General features: G+C 35.8%; 1 protein-coding gene and 1 long non-coding RNA gene across 3 annotated transcripts in view; both read left to right on the forward strand.

Moving 5' to 3' along the window:
* The window catches only part of egfra (epidermal growth factor receptor a (erythroblastic leukemia viral (v-erb-b) oncogene homolog, avian)), a 124,260-nt gene that overhangs the window by 26,602 nt on the left and 80,546 nt on the right, over positions 1 to 17,112 (forward strand).
* LOC141377727 (uncharacterized) lies at positions 1,339 to 4,365 on the forward strand. Of its 2 annotated transcripts, none has more exons than XR_012390291.1 (3): positions 1,339 to 1,547; positions 1,936 to 3,716; positions 4,126 to 4,365. It is a non-coding gene; the product is annotated as an uncharacterized lncRNA (long non-coding RNA). The 2 variants fall into 2 exon arrangements; XR_012390290.1 differs by having other exon boundaries at positions 1,460 to 1,773.

The following is a 17,112-nucleotide window of genomic DNA, read 5'->3' on the forward strand; positions in this document are numbered from 1 at the left end:
CTAAAAACAGTTTTTATTAATTTTGGACATTTGTTTACATCGCATTAACATTAGCAATAACATTTTGTGAGGAACCTATTTTGTGATTTTTTTTTTTAATACATTTTTTTATTATATTTATTTATTTATTGATTGTAAATAATTCAGATAAATATCAAATACAGAACATTAACATATAAACAAAACGTTATAAGCAAAGTAATAACCTTTTATAGATTTATATGCATATTAAATTGGAAAACATAATTTTTTTAAATGAATTTTCAAATGCAAAGTCTTGAATTAATAACAACTTAATTGTTTTATGTTCAATCCACCTAAATTTGTAAAAACGATTACGTTAACTTAGATGAATTATATTGGGATTGTACTGTTTTGGTTGTGTAAACTCTTGTAGTTAAAAAAGATTAAAAAACACACCTTTTTTCCAGAGTTAGTAGTTTTCTGATTGCATTTAATGTCTTTACAGACTCAGGTGGCTACTTGTTACCAAACGTCTTCTTCAAGACAAGTAAAAGCTAAAAATAACATGCTAAACTGAAACATGCACACTTCCTAAGCTAATATTTTTTCAGGCATTTACTGCACATAAAAACATGTCATTGTTATAACCGGAAGTGCTAAAACACTAATCTTTTCCATATGTTGGCCTAGCCCTAGAAAATAGTTGAAAGACTTTGCAGGGAAAAAATACAATAACTGATAAATCCTCCTCCTGTACTGTTGGAAGGGCTAAAAAGTGAATCATTTCCACTTTTCATTCCTAAAACAATATGTCATCATTGAAGTGCAGCAGTTGGAGAAAACTTTAATATTAAAAAAGTGCCCTATTGTTTGGTTGCTAAGAACGTTTTATAACACATTGCTATGTTGTTGAATTTGTCACATCAGTTGAAATGCTTAACACAACATGGTTGAGATGCTGACCTATTTATTAAAAAAAGCTAATCAAAATTGAAATTGAAATGAATAAGTTTTAAAGTGCAGCACTTTCCTAAAAAATATGAAAACCGCAGTGACTATGATTGGAGGGAGAATGAACAGTATAGGAGTAAATGTAGTAGTATCTGTTTCCCAATCAATGGCATAACTCACATCTGAAATACTTTCGTACGATGCATATTTTGGGAACGATGTGCTATGCTGGTGACAATGCCATTTAAATAAATGGGATTTATAGGGAAAACGTCATTGAAATTAATGTGTTTATAGTGACAACGCTATTGAAATGAAAGGGTTTTAAGGTGAAAATGCCATTGAAATGAATGGGTTTTCTTGTGAAAACTTCACTGAAATGAATAGGTTTATAGTGAAAACGCCATTGGAATGAATGGGTTTATGAATGGGTTTTAGAGTGAAAATGCCATTGAAATGAATGGGTTTTCTTGTGAAAACTTCACTGAAATGAATAGGTTTATAGTGAAAACGCCATTGGAATGAATGGGTTTATAGTAAATTTCATTGGAATGAATGGGTTTATAGTAAATTTCATTGGAATGAATGGGTTTTATAATGAAAATGCCATTGAAATGAATGGGTTTTATAGTGTAAATGCCATTGAAATTAATGGGTTTTATAGTGAAAACGCCATTGAAATGAATGGGTTTATAGTGAAAACGCCATTGAAATGAATGGGTTTTATAGTGAAAACTCCAATGAAATGAATAGGTTTATAGTGAAAACGCCATTGGAATGAATGGGTTTATAGTAAATTTCATTGAAATGAATGGGTTTTATAATGAAAATGCCATTGAAATGAATGGGTTTTATAGTGTAAATGCCATTGAAATGAATGGGTTTTATAGTGTAAATGCCATTGAAATGAATGGGTTTTATAGTGTAAATGCCATTGAAATGAATAGGTTATATAGTGAAAACTCCACTAAAATGAATGGGTTGATAGTGAAAATGCCATTGGAATAAATGGGTTTATAGTAAAACGTCATTGAAATGAATAGGTTTTATAGTGAAAATGCAATTGAAATGAATATATTTTACAGTAAAAACGGCATTGAAATGAATGGATTTTATCGTGCAGCACTTTCCTAAAAAATATTAATACCACAGTGACAATTATTGGAGGGATAATGAACAGTGAAGCATTAAATGTAGTAGTATCTGTTTCCCAATCAATGAAATAACTTACATCTGAAATACTGTATATGATGCATATTTTGGGAAACAGACAATAGAATATGTTGTTGAATTTGTCACAAAAGTTGAAATACGTGGTAGAGATGCTGACCCATTTCTGAAAGTTCTTTGGCTGTGGGTGTGTTTTTGGCTGCTGTTCCTCTGTATTTTGTGATTTGCCTTTAGAAGACTCAGGTGGCTCTCGCTGTGAAGCAAAGACTTATGTGTTTCGGAATAATGCAGGTTAACAAATGAATAGTGGCGAGCTGCCAAGAAAAAGATCCTGTTCGCATTTCAGAAGTAAAACGGGCCCTGTTTTTTCAATCTTGTACTATATGAATGACCAGGTCTCCTTGTGTAGTTCCTTTCCTTTCAATAAACTGGGGCTTTATAATATTTAGGACAATCTCTCTTGATATTCCATGGTCTAGTTTGCTAATGGGTTTTGTTAGCAAACCTAACCAAGACCCAACCTGTCAAAAGCAATCAGGCAATAATTATTCAGCAGTTTTCCTGATGGTTGACATTCCAACTAAAGCAACACTGTTAGATTTTAAATTACTATTGTGTGACATTTCATTTAAAGAAACCCTCTTTTGTTTAGTGTTCATAGAGGAGTGTGTACTGAAACACGGTGAGTTTGTGTCAGTAAAAGCGTCTGGAATTTTACTCCATTTCCTCATAAGCCTGTTTGTGATTATTGAGTCTGACGTATGTGTGAAAATGCAGGAAGCTCATGAATGAGACATAAGAACAATGTCACTTTCACTGAATCTGCTGTCTGTTTTCTGAGTGCAGTGGACAGTGCCTTTAAAGGAAACGACTTTATTTAAATCGAGCCCCTTATGCTAGTTTCAGACCAAATATGAATGGAAGTATTCGCATGTATAGATTATATACAAAGTATGTGCAAATGCCAATAGGTAAATATCCGACAGAGTGCTTGTTAATGGTATGGAAAACATTAAAAGGAAAATAATAACATAATGTCTATTTATATGCATATTAAATATGAAAGCGAGTCGAAAATGAAATTGAAAACGCCATTGAAATGAATGGGTTTTATAGTCAACACAGGCTCATTGTGGATACATACCCCTGTCTACATTTCTGGAGACCACAAAATATTTACCCAAAGCTACTTCTGGCTCCATTTTGTCTGTAAAACGAATGCTACGGGGCCGCCAACAGCTTCTGTTGCTTAAACTAATGGCAATTTATATGCATATCAAATATGAAAGCGAGTCGAAAATGAAATTGAAAGCGCTATTATAATTAATGGGTTTTATAGTCAACACAGGCTCATTGTGGATACGTACCCCTGTCTACATTTCTGGAGACTACAAAATATGAACCCAGAGGTATATCTTGCTTCATTTTGTCTGTAAAACGAATGCTACGGGGCAGCCAACAGCTTATGTTCCTTAAGCTAATGTCAATTAAATGCATATTAAATATGAAAGCCAGTCGAAATTAAAACTGAAAGCGCCATTAAAATGAATGGGTTTTATAGTCAACACAGGCTCATTGTGGATGCGTACCCCTGTCTACATTTCTGGAGACTACAAAATATGTACCCAGAGGTACGTCTGGCTCCGTTTTATCTGTAAAACAAATGCTACGGGGCTGCCAACAGATTACAATGTTAACATTAGCTTAAATTGAAATTGAAAATGCCATTGAAATGAATGGGTTTTATATTCAACACAGGCTTATTGTGGATATGCACCCCTGTTTACATTTCTGGAGACCAAAAAATATGTACCCAGAGATACGTCTGGCTCCATTTTGTCTGTAAAACGAATGCTACGGGGCCCCCAACAGCTTCTGTCCCTTAAGCTAATGTCAATTTATATGCATATTAAATATGAAAGCTAGTCGAAATTAAAATTGAAAGCATCATTAAAATGAATGGGTTTTATAGTCAACACAGGCTCATTGTGGATACACACCCGTGTACATTTCTGGAGAGCAAAAAATATGTACCCAGAGGTAAGTCTGGCTCCTCTAGGTCTGTAAAAGGAATGCTACGGGGCCGCCAACAGCTTCTGTTCCTTTTTAAGCTAATGTTGACCGCTTACCTCTGTATGGATGACTTTTCTGGTGTTTCTAGTTTGCCCAGTAGCTTGCCGCATATGCCAGTGGACTTGGGATGCAAAGTGGAGATGACTGCAACAACATGGTTTGAGTCCGGCGAAGAACAGTTTCGAAACTAGGTTAAACAAAAGCTAGAAAAAATAAGTAATTAAAAAACAGCCCACCGGTAGATTTACGTGAGATAGGGATGTGCAAGAGAAATTTGAGATCATCGAAAAGTGTGCACACTGCCCTCTGGTGCATTCGCAAAAACAAAAACTGCAGACAGACGTACCTCCTCTTACGTATGTTACGGTTTCCAGGAATGTAGACCTGGGTATGTATCCGCAATGTACGATTTTAAAAAAGGGCGTGGCGCCAAACCCCACCCCTAAATTCAACCGTCATTTGGGCATAAGCAAATCGTACTAAATTCGAAATCAAGAATCAATTCGAAATACACACACATTCATACACATACACTACGGCTAATGTAGCGTATTCTTGGTGTCAAATGGGTAAAATCTAGTTTGTTCATTCATTCATTTTCTTTTCAACTTAGTCCCTTTATTAATTTGGGGTCGCCACAGTAGAATGAACCGCCAACTTATCCAGCATATGTTTTACGCAGCGGATGCCATTCCAGCTGCAACTTATCACTGGAAAACACCCATACACTCTCATACATACTCACACACTGCGGAAAATTTAGCTTCAATTCATTTATTAGCTTCAAACCCATGCCAACACGTGGAGAACATGCAAACTCCACACAGAAACGCCAACTAGCCCAGCCGGGACTCGAACCAGAGACTTTCTTGCTGTGATGCGACAGTGCTAACCACTGAGTCACCGTGCCGCCCTTTGTACATTACCTTATATTTTAGTCTAGACAGGCAGCATTGTAAGTTTATTCAGTTGATGTTTAGTCATATGTTTGGTCTAGCGATGCTGCATATGACGTTCTGCTTTCACAAGAGTTTCTAATGAATCAATCAGTCCGGTCTTTCCGCTCTGGGTTTTTCCAGTGCTAAGAAAGCCATAGATATGAAAACAGCTCAGAGGGATGTTACATGCCTCACAGCAAAACACTTCATCCGTATCATCATTTCTGGTTAAAGGTGGTGTGGAGGCTCTCCGGGACGCTGATACAATCTCCCCAGAAGATAAGCTTGGAACTGGACCGGATTAACTCTGACTGGTCCAGGAACGGTGTTTTATGTGTTTAATTTCTCTCACCAGACGGATTCTGTAAAGGGATCCCCGGATCTTTCATTTAAAGAACGTGTTTATGGGTTTACAGCAATTTTTATCCATTGGCCAAATCTAATCATATGCTCATAACTCAGGGATTAGAGGATTAGGGATGGTTAAAGGGTCAGGGGGTCGTGTGTGTGTGTGAGGGGGGGCTGTTTTTGTAGTGGCGAGCCAAAGCTATGAGAGGAATTTAAGGCAGGCGATGAGTGTTTTCTGCTGCCTCTTATAACGTCAGCAATGCACTGAGCTGAGTTAGGATTTTAAAGCCGGCTTACCAAAATGATGTGAGATCCAATTGTCTGGTTTGTTTTTTGAGTTGTATTTCATTTAAAATGGTTACTGCAGTACCAACAATTACTATATTGTATTTTGAAGTGACAAAGATATTGTACATTTGTGTTATTCAGCATTATTTCAGAATGAAACACGTGCTTGTGGACATATCTATAGTTTTGCGACTTAAATATTTAGGGGTGTCACGATTTCGATTTTTAATCCCCTGCTTTGACTGTGGTCAGTGTCTTAGGCAGACTGTCTTTGCCACCAAGGATTTTTCAGAAATGTTCAATCAGGTTTAGGTCAGGACTCTGGGCTGCCATTTCTTTATTCATTTTCGTTTTTTTTTTTTTTTTAATAATTATATAGTTGGTCTTCAGAATTTCTGAACGTTACAGCAGTGGAAAATTAGGAAGTGTAGTGTCTCTTGCTTTGAATGACTTTAACACATCTAAACAATACAGCACATCAATTGTCTCACACACGCCTCTCTGCTGCTGTGATCTTGATCATCTCTTCTTCAATATTTAACACACTTCATTGACTGTGTTCAGTATCTTAAGCAGAACTTTGTGGTCACACTTTACAATAAGGTTCGTTAGTTAATGTTAATTAATGCATTCACTAACATGAACAAACAATGAACAATACATCTACTACAGTATTTGTTCATGTTAGTTAACGTTAGTTCATGAAAATACAGTTGTTCATTGTTAGTTCATGTTAACTCATGGTGCATTAACTAATGTTAACAAGCATGGAGTTGGATGTTAATAATGCATTAGTAAATGTTCAATTATGATTAATAAATGTTGTACATGTGTTGTTCATGATTAGTTCATGTTAGTAAATGCATTACCTAATGAACCATATTGTAAAGTGTTACCAACTTTGTCACCAAAGATTTTCCAGAAATTTTTAATCAGGTTCAGGTCAGGACTCTGGGCAACCATTTCATTATTATTATTTTTTTTTATATTTATATGATTGACCTTCGGGATTTCTGAAGGTTACAGCAGTCAACAATGAGTAGGAAGTGTCGAGTCCCCTTGCCTTGAATGACTCTGACACATTTAAACATTACAGCACATCAGTTGTCTCACACACGCTGCTCTGCTGCTGTGATCTTGATCATCTCTTCTTCAACATTTAACACACTTCATTGAATGTGTTAAGTATCTTAAGCAGAACTTTGTCACCAAAGATTTTCCAGAAATTTTCAATCAGGTTCAGGTCAGGACTCTGGGCAACCATTTCATTATTTTGTTGTTTTTTAAATATTTATATGATTGACCTTCGGGATTTCGGTTGTCTCAAACACTGCTCTGCAGTGATCTTGATCATCTCTTCTTCAATACTTAACACACTTCATTAACTGTGTTCAGTATCTTAGGCAGATCTTTGTTATCAAGGATTTTCAGAAATTTTCAATCAGGTTCAGCTCAGGACTCGGGGCTGCCCTTTCATTATGTCGATGTTTTCAGCTTCAATTAACTACTGTACATGTTTTGCTGTGTGACAGTGTGGCCTCTCCATATATATACTTTGCAGAGTGATTAGAAGACTGCAATTAAGGAAACACACATTATGATACACAGCTTCTGATAAACACTTGTGTTCACTCTGTCCTTTATAGGTATAAGAAATCAAGCTCATTCTCTTCTCACTCCTCACCTCAACTTTACTTAGTCACACCGCACATTTTCAATTCAGTCAATTTGACAACAAACAATGTTTCCCATCAGACCCAAATAAATTAAGCATGCAACCTAGCTGTCAACCACTTCGGAGTTGCTCTCCATCTTGCGAGCAATTTAGCAGATAATAAAGCCACATATGCCAGTGATTTACTCGCACTGTAGTGGGTTGCTTTATTCAGAAGAAAGAGTTTTCAGGCTTGTTATACAAGGTGCAAATTAGGTTTAGTCATGATGCAGCTTTCATTACAGACGGATCTGAAATGTCTCCACCAGCTGCCTATGAAGAATGCAAAACATAAATAATCTTTGATGTAAACCACAATTATTATCATCTGGGTTTACACCTATTTGCGGACATCAAGCATTCGTCGTCATTCAGCCATGCCTCCTGGTCCACATCAGAGATAAAGAGGTTGTTTTGACGCTGCGCTGCTGGACTGTGTGTTCCAGATCTGGAGAATGCAGTAAAAACATGGAGCATTTTTCTCAGTTGGAGTCAGCGCATCTGAACATCTGTTCTGAACTCCTCGCTGATGTAATCCGCTTACGACACATGAGCGTTCTTCACTTTAGCTGCTGAAAAGCATCAATATAAATAAACGAGATAAAATGTTCGATTGATTTTCAATGACGCTCAATTGGAGATGAATTATATTTGGGTGGAATTATAAACACATTTTGGGACTAATAATAAACAGTTTGTTTTTTTGCTTTCAAGTGTGAGTGATATTTTGGAGACTTTTGAAAGTAGCCAGATGAGGAACGCTCTCGATTTGATGAAGAGCATCTGTGATGAGCGATTGATTTCAGCAGAAAATAACGTGAACTCATTTGTCTGTACAAACAAACAAGAATATTTTTGTGCTTACAAAGACGCTTTACGGGAACAATAATTCTCAGAGGTTTAGGGATAGACAGGTATTGGTTAGTGGTTTACGATATCAAATTATTTTTACATGTCGCCTTACAGCAAGAAGGTCACTGGTTCGAGTCCGGGCTAGGTCAGTTGGCGTTTCTGTGTGGAGTTTACATGTTCTCTCTGTGTTTGCGTGGGTTTTCTCTGGGTGCTCCGGTTTCCCCCACATTCCAAAGACATGCGGTACAGGTGAATTGGCTAGGCTAAATTGTCCGTAGTGTATGAGTGTGAATGAGTGTCTATGGGTGTTTCCCAGAGATGGGTTGCAGCTGGAAGAGCATCCGCTACATAAAACTTGCTGAATAAGTTGGCTGGTTATTCCGCTGTGGCAATCCTAGATTAATAAAGAGACTAAGCCTAAAAGAAAATGAATGAATGAATGTATTGTATTTAATTTTTTTCATTTAGTTTACTTTTTTTTTTTAATTTTTTTTTTATTTTTATTGTTATTTTTTCATTATTTTTTTTTAATTTTTTTATTTAATAATTATCTTTTATATATATTATTTATTTATTTATTTAGTATTTTTATTCATTTATTTATTTAATTTTTTATTTAAATTAAAAAAATTATTTAATTTATTATTTTTAATTTAATTAATTGTATTAATTTGTTTATTAGTTTTTTATTTAATTGCACTTTTTAATTTAATAAAAATATTTAATTTATTATTATTATTATTTTTTAAAAACATCAGCATTGTAGTAAAAATAAAAAAAATCTTATGATGCTTAACTTTAAAAAAAATTGACATTTGATTATTTTATAGTGTCAATAACTTATTGCAGTATTATGCTATGGTGATAAATTTGGGTGAAACACAAAACAAACAAACTTGCTTTTACCCATTTGTCAACAAGAAGTTTGTAATAATTTACACTGTAATACAATATAGTGTGATTGTTCATCAGAATGATTCATTTTGTATAATTATGTTACCCTGAATGAGAAAAAAACAACATTATTTTGCCTAAATTTTGATATTTACTTTTTAAAAGGTTATCTGAATGATTAAAGTAGTACTTTAATATTGCATTTAATTTTTTGATGTATATAAAATCTTAAAAATAGAGCATCTCATATATACTTAATAAAAAAAAAAGCATTAGGGTAAATGTAAGAAATGTAAAAGTGTTTTTATTCACGTGTACTAAAATCTCAGCAAGAATCCCACATTATATTTGTCGTCAGACATCTGAACATGATCTTAGATTAGATTACCAAGCAAAAAAGTTCTGCAAACCACAATGATTTTGGCCGTTTGACAGTCTTCAGATTCCCAGTATTGTCTGCATCTCAGACACATCTAATATTTCAGTCGTTTCAAAGCAACTCGTCTAGAATTAGTCTCAGAAAAGGTTTATTTCCAGCCAACTTCTATGCCCAGTTGAGTGATAAAGGACAGGCCGCTGGAAGCCTTTGAGTTTGGAGTGAGGGGGTGACTTAAAACAACTGGCCTGAGGATGTGATTGTAGATTTAAACAAATAGTGCCATTGTTTTGAGAGTCCCAGCCTCGGCCAATGTCTTGTTTTCAGTGGAAAAGATGACTGTTGTGAAGACATTTTTCAGCTTCAGATGAGATTCAGTGCATAAAAGACCATCTCAATTACTGTTAGCAGTGGCTGTGCATCACCAGTGGTCACTAGTGCGCTCAAATGACTGTAATTGAATAGGTTTTCTCAGGAATTGTACTGTACAGGTTTTTGAAATGTGTACTTTTATTTTTTACCTGAATACATTTGTAGTGAAAAACTCTCTTGACTCATAATCTGCAATTTTAACTAGGAATCTAAATTGCAGTATTCAAAATACTACACTGCACAAAATACTACAAAGACACGCGCTATAGGTGAATTGGGTAAACAGAAATTGGCCGTAGCGTATGAGTGTGTGTTTTAATGCGGTAGTGCATGGATCATACCTGTCAACCCTCCCGTTTTTCCCGGGATTCTCCCGTATTTTACTGTTCTATCCCGCTATCATCCCGTAAAGGTATTTTCCCGTATTTTTCCTGTATTTTCAGTCTTTCTCTAAACAGCCGAGCCTCCCTACACGCAACACATACCGCCGAACCACCAGGGGTCGCCCCTTGCACTAAAACGTGAGTCTTCTGTGCTTTCGCTTTGTTTAGGAATGAAAACACTTATAAATAAATACTAAAAACGGCGCGATTCCATTTGCTTTTGATTACATGTGCCGTCGCCCGTCCTATACAATCCTCAAAACAGTCATATAGCAGTGCGTGACTGTCAGCTGACGTGCTCCATAGTGATAAACAGATGCTGTTTCCCAAACGGATTCTGTACAGGCGATTTGAAGCGGAGAGAAAGTCTGGCTTTTGGGTGCGTGTTTAAACAGACATACACATAATTAGTAATAATAACATATAAGTATGTCGATCTTGGTGGTTTTTTTTTAAACACAACTAATTTCGTCTTAAATGAGCATAAAATGTAGGGAAAGCAGTCGAATGCTTTCATTATAACGTTAGATCTGTGCATTTTTAAAATCACACCTTATTTAATGTAATAAAAAATCCTAATAAATGAGAGATTCATTCGATGCTCTTTAATCAGAATGTATAAGTCATACAGTGGAGAAACAGCTAATGAGATTTGATAGCTTGATTCTATGTCATTATAATAGCTATTCATTTTAATAAGCTGAACTGTTTGCTAATGTATTTGCTGCTAATCTATATATTTGTTTTTCTTTTAGTAATAATAATTTTAAAACATATTACTGACTATTTAACTGTTTATTTACAGCGAAACAGCTCCAAGTGAACATATTAAGCAATTTGGGTATGTTTTTAGGGGGGCGGGGGGGTTGGGAGAGGAGTCCCTTATTATGGTAGGCAACTGTGGGCATATCCCTTATTTTCACATCCCAATGTTGACAGGTATGGCATGGATGTTTCCCAGTGCTGGGCTGCGGCTGGAAGGGCATCCACTGCGTAAAACATATGCTGGAATAGTAGGCGGTTCATTCTGCTGTGGTGACCCCTTATAAATAAGCCACTAGGCTGAAGGAAACTGAATGAATGAAAAACTGTACTGTTAAAAAGATAAGTGAAGACCAGTAAAAAAAGAATTTATTGTAAAAAACTGTAACCTGGTTAGTAGTGTTTCTTTAATATATTCGGGGAATAACAATAAACTGACTTACCCAGAATTCCCTGCCATAAAATGTACATTTGTTTTACGGTTTGTAGTATATTTTTAATGGTAAAAAATGGCAGCTGTGGTTATGAGAAGGGTCGGAGGTCGGAGCCAGCTCCAAGTGGGTGGGCCTTGGAGCTCCAAGTGGGCTGAGCAAACATTATTTAGTTGTATTTAGAGTTCAATATTGTGCTTTATGAATGTGTACACCTAACCCTAACCCTAAACCCAACCTCACAGTAACCTGTTGTGTTTTGTGAACATCTACACCTAAACCCAACCCTAAACCCAACCTCACAGTAATCTGATAAACACAGCCTACTTGTGATTTAAGTCCCTCCCACTTCAGGTCTCCGGGCTGCAGCGATACCTGCTTGGAGGTATCAGTATTTTACTCTTAAAAATCTTACAAATCATAAAATAAATGTCTATTTTTTTACTGTAGCAATTTATGGTTATTTTTACCATTTAAATCACAGCTATTTTGCTGTGCATATCAGAACTTTTGTGTCTTTTTTAATTTCCACAGAATAGTATTATTTTAAAGGTGGAGTATATACGTTTGAGGAGAAATGGTATTGAGCCTGGTTTCTCTCAAGGTGTTTTTACCTTCACTTTCGTCAATCGGTGAAGTTTGTTTCTCGCCATTGTCGCCACTGACTTGCTTGGTTTGGGACTTGTGGAGCTGCGCATCGATGGATTTGCTCTTCAGTGTTTGGACTTTCAGCAGTAAAAATTAAACCACACTGGACTGAGCTAAACTGAACTTCAGCTCCGAAAACTGGACTGACACAGTTTCAGTTTACTAGAACTTCTATGTTAAGCTGCTTTGACACAGTCTACATTGTAAAAGTGTTACAGAAATCAAAATGAATTTGACACCCAGGCGACGCAGTGGTGCAGTGGGTAGCATGTTCGCCTCACAGCAAGAAGGTCGCTGGGTCGCTGGTTGAATCCTCGGCTCAGTTGGCGTTTCTGTGTGGAGTTTGCTTGTTCTCCCTGCCTTCACGTGGGTTTCCTCCGGGTGCTCCGGTTTCCCCCACAGTCCAAAGACATGTGGTACAGGTGAATTGGGTAGGCTAAATTGTCCGTAGTGTATAAGTGTGTGTGTGTATGTTTCCCAGAGATGGGTTGCGGCTGGAAGGGCATCCGCTGCGTAAAAACTTGCTGGATAAGTTGGTGGTTCATTCCGCTGTGGCAACCCTGGATTAATAAAGGGACTAAGCCGACAAGAAAATGAATGAATGAATGAATGAATGAATGAATGAATTTGAACTAGGTATTAGACTGTTTAAAAGAACCAAAAACAAAGACAGACGTTCCGACAAGGAAAACACATTTTGAAAGCAGAATATTTGACTTGGGCATTGTTTTTCACTTTATATTTCTTAAATATATGCAAACATATGGTATTTTTATGCTTTAGAAGGGTCACAAACATACATACAGGACCTTTAGATGAAAACTCTGGACTAAATAACCTAACTTAATAAACATAAATGTGAATGACTAGTCATACTGTATTTAGACCTGCTCATTTCCTTAAAAGGCTATCATGTTTTCAGCACATAAATCTCAGTTTTACCTAAAAGTGTCTTATTCACTATGTAATATATTATGTTTTAATATATTATGTACATTTCTGGAAGATTTTTCCAGCAATTTATTCCAGTTGATCACATTTTTGGCATATAATCTGCATTTCAAACATGACTCCTTAATGTGTCATCCAAACCTCCATGGATTTCACAGTGGAAAACCGATTGGTCACAGTTTAGTGAAAGCTTGCCAAAAATACACTGACTCTTTTTTTTTTTTTTTTGCTATTGCGAAACACTTTGGGAATCTTTTGCGGCTGGTGCAAGAAGTCGATATTCAGTTTCTGGAAGAAGTCGTTCTTAATCTACATGAACAAAACCACGTGTGCCGTAATGTGAAATGCAGAATGAGCGAATGATGAGTAACGGTTTGGGGAGCAGCACACAGGAAACTCATCTCAGTCTTTAAATCAGAGCTCTGTGCTCTCGGTCACTCACACACTCATAATCAAAAACACCAGCGCTTGTTCTGTACGCCTGAACATCTGTTAGAGCCATACAACTTCTAGACTGTAAACATATTTGTACAAACACTGATGTTCTAGAATGCGCTCAATAATTGTTCTGTTTCAAGTAGAACCAAAGACGAGATCTGAAGTTGCTGGTTTTGGCTCATAAAGTCTCATAAATACTGTAGAAGGGGTCATATTTTCAGCCGATCATGTTTTTTGAGGCATGAATTGCAGTTCTATTTTGTTGAAGCACTGTCGTGAGATCAGACACTCACACTTGATTAGATGGCTGGGTTTACAGTCTCCATTCTAATTTATTACAAAGGTGCTCATTTGGGTTTAGGTCAGGACTCTGTGCAGGCCAGTTAATTATTGTCACGGTTGCAGGTTTGTGCGCTTTTCTGGAGTGTATGTTTGATCACGTGCACGAGTCTTTTCATTGTTTCACACACGTTGCTCAGTGACATTGACACCTCCAAATGATGTTGAATGAGTCACATACTGTATTTATAAGGTATAATTCACCTAAAAATGTCATTTTTGTCTTAATATAATGATGTTTTCGCGATCGAGAAATCACACGTGACATGAGCTGCTGACCGTGAGCTGTTATCACAGAGAGGGCGCTCTACTTAATGAGAGATGCGCACATCTACTTTAGTGAACAGAACCTGCATATGTTGTGAGTAACAGGTAATACAGTTGTAAAAAATATTTAGTTTGTGGCACAGAGTGATCGTTTGGGAGCCGCGCGCAAAATATGAACAAGCTCTTAGCAGTCAGAATGAAACCGAAAGTGTGCACTTCATTTAAATGATCATATCGCATTTTAGAGTTATGATTACGGCAAGCATTTGATGTGTTTTTCTTTCATAGCGAACACACAGTTGTGCATGAAAATAAATGTTTACAATGTCAGTATAACTACTCTAGCCTATATATTGTTGAATCTGATAATGGGAAATGTCTGATTTTACCAGTGAATTAAATAGTCTAATATGACAGATTGCAAGCATATATCTCAAACATAATAATTCAACGTCAGAATTATTATAAGTAGAATAGAATTATTTATAGACACCAGTAGACCTACACATAATATTATTATCGATGTTGTGCCATATGTTTGTTTTTACCATACCTTTATTTTACATCTACAGAATCGTGAGAAAATCATGATCTTTATTTTAAGCAAAAAAAAAAATTGCGATTCTCATTTTAGCCAGAATCGTGCAGCTCTACTACAACTGTGGAACGCTTTGTCAGAAGTTTTCCAACTTTGAGTGTTTTCTGAGGTTTATTTCAATTGATCATGTTTTTGGCACATGTTTTTTCAACTCAGAATCTCAGGTTCATTAAATAATATGTCAGAAGTAAATCTTTTTGTCTGCTTATTTCTGCTAAAAACATTCCTGAGATTTGTACCTTAAAATCATAATAACAATTGTGAAAGACTATGTTAAAAGCTTTCAAACTGTGTCTTCCCATTTACAATTGAGATTACAATCTCAAGTGCATAATATAAGATGTCAGAAGTATTTCAGTTTTGGTCTACTTATTTCTGCTGAAAAAATCCTGGGGTTTTCTTTGATTGATCACATTCTTGATTTCAAATCTGCAGCTTAAACTAGAAATCTCAGCTGGAGCATTGATTAGATGGCTTGGCTCACAGTTTCCGCTCTAATTAATTTCAAAGGTGCTCATTTGGGTTAAAGTCAGGACTCTGTGCATGCAGGCCAGTTAATTATAGTCAGCTGATTGGATTTTTTTGGCATATATCTGTAATTTTAACAAAAATTCAATGTACAACATCTGAAATACTATCTTAAAAGTATTTTACAATTGTCAGTAAATTTGAACAGTACACAAAGGTTAAAAAACAATATTTTTTGGAAGAGTTTTGCACATTGGTGCAGAGGCTCTTTTTTATTTAATCAAGAGATATTAAACTTTGGCGATAATGCCAATGCTTTTTTGCCATTTTTATGGCACACAACCTACATTTTTAGGTTAAAATTGTAAGTTCCATATCAGAAGTATTTACATTTTTCTTGAGATTTTATCCAAGTGTCATGTTCCAAAGAAAAGAGATCTGAAGTTGGTGGTTTTGGCTCATGATCCAATAAATACTGTAGAAGTGGTCATATTTTGATTTTGGGTATTACTCATTTCTGTAAAATAAGAGCTTTTAGTGAATCATACTTTTATCAGTTTTGGACATGTAATCTTTCATTTTTGACTAAATATTTGAATTACAATATGCAAAATTCTACACATTATTACCAAACGTTTTAGGACATCTGCTTTTATAAAGGTGCTCATTTGGGTTGAGGTCAGGACTCTGTGCAGGCCAGTTAATCCAGTCAGTAGATTGCCATATAATCTGTATTTTTAACAAAAAATCTAATGTACAACATCTAAAATACTATGTCAAAAGTAATTTTGTGTCTTCACATTTTCACAGAACAATTATTGAGAAGAGTGAACTTTCCAGAGAACACTTTACTGTTTTTTTGTTAATTTTTTTGGCACATACACTAGTGTTTTATCCTAAAAGGAAGCTCATTTAAGTCTTTAAAGCAGAGGTCTGTGCTTTCGGTCACTCATCTACTTATTATCAAAATCACTAGTGCTTTTCCTGTACGCCTGAACATCTGTTATGATGATACAACATCTAGGCTATAAATACATTCGAACAAACACTGATGTGCCTGATAATTGTTCTGTTTCATGTTTGGGTCCAAGAAAAGATCTGAAGTTGTATTTTATGGTCACCTCAGAGATTCATTGTGCGCTTCTCTGTAGTTTGCGGAAAAAGAAAGAATTTGGGAACGTTGAGGGCAACAGGGGATTCCCGAAATGCAGCTGGCTCTTTCCGGCTGGAATGATGTGTGAAATGTGTGGGTTATCCAGCAAATGTGTTGTAGAATCTTTTATTGTAGAGCAGGGCTTGTGGAGAATGGGAAAGTGACCACAGCTTTGCCCATGTTGCCCACTCGTTTGCTCTGCGCTCGCACACAACCTCCTGCGTTTCCAGTTGATGATTTTAAAAAAAATGTTGTTTTATGTGTTGCTGAAGGCTTAGAGTTAAATTGAATGTGTTATGTCAGGGGGTTTTACTATGAGCATGTTTACACACAGATGGCAAACATTAAGAGTCCACTTGAAAATTCTGCTTTTTTAGATTTATGGTTATTTGTATTTGACTAAAACATCATTTTTGTTTCATTAAGTAAACAACTGTTGGCATTTACTTCAATTTTAAATACCATTCAGAGCATATAAAGTACTAAGTGTAAATGGGTCAGAGTCAATAAAATATGTCATGATTACAGACTTGTTTATATTATATAGCATGTACAAAACATTTGTTATTTGGACAAATAGTTATTTGCCATATTAAAATCTGATTTATGGCAAGAAAGTACACATATGACGTGCATAATGTATTTAGATACATTCCTATATGAACACATATATAATTATATCTAATATATTTTAACATATACACCTGACATGTTGCCTATCCAAGTTTTAGGAA

Source organism: Danio rerio, chromosome 2, assembly GCF_049306965.1.
Source record: "Danio rerio strain Tuebingen ecotype United States chromosome 2, GRCz12tu, whole genome shotgun sequence".
NCBI lineage: Eukaryota > Metazoa > Chordata > Actinopteri > Cypriniformes > Danionidae > Danio > Danio rerio.